This window comes from Grampus griseus, assembly GCF_964374135.1.
Source record: "Grampus griseus genome assembly, chromosome: Y".
Taxonomy (NCBI): Eukaryota; Metazoa; Chordata; class Mammalia; order Artiodactyla; family Delphinidae; genus Grampus; species Grampus griseus.
In genome coordinates this window covers 15,467,344-15,468,368 of record NC_139016.1, presented here as the reverse complement: position 1 = coordinate 15,468,368, position 1,025 = coordinate 15,467,344, and positions in this window count along the sequence as shown.

Below are 1,025 nucleotides of genomic sequence, written 5' to 3'. Positions count from 1 at the left end.
GGAGTAGGCATCTTTTCAACAAAAGATTTTGTTTTCTTTGAGTATATACCCAGAAGTGAAATTGCTGGATTATATGGCCGTTCTATTTTTAATTTTTTGAGAGACCTCCCTAATATTTCCATAATGGCTGCACCAATTTATATTCCCACTGCAGTGCACAAAAGTTCCTTTTTCTCCACCTCCTTGCCAGCACATTTTATCTCTTGATTTTTGATGATAGCCTTTATAACAAGTGTGAAGTATATCTCATTGTGGTTTTGATTTGTATTTCCTTAATGATTAGTTATGAGCAACTTTTCATATACCTTTGGGCCATTTAAATATCTTTTTGGAAAATTTTCTATTCAGGTTTTTTCCCCATTTTAAAATAGCATTACTACTTTTTGCTATTAAGTTGTAAGAGTTCTTAATATTTTGAATATTAATCCCTATCAGATATAGGATTTGCAAAAATTTTCTCCCTTTCCATATATTGCGTTTTCATATTGTATATAGTTTCCTTTTCTGTGCTGAAGATTTTTTTCATGTGATGTAACCCTACTTGTTTTTTATTTTGTTGTTTCTCATTTTGATATATCAAAAAAATCATTGCTTAGACATGTCAAGGAAATTTTAGCCTATGTTTTCTTCTAGGAGTTTTACAGTTTTAGGTTTTCCATTTAAGACTATAATTGGGTCTCATTTGTTTATTTTTGTTTTTATTTCCATTTCTTTAGGAGGTGGGTCAAAAAGGATCTTGCTGTGATTTATGTCACAGAGTTTTCTGCCTATGTTTTCCTCTAAGAGTTTGATATTGTCTGGTCTTACATTTAGATCTTTAATCCATTTTGAGTTTATTTTTGTGTATGGTGTTAGGGAGTGTTCTAATTTCATACTTTTATATGTACCTGTCCACTTTTCCCAGCACCACTTATTGAAGAGGCTTTTATCCACTGTATATTCTTGCCTCCTTTATCAAAGATAAGGTGACCATATGTGTATGGGTTTATCTCTGGGCTTTCTATTCTGTTCTATTGATCTATATT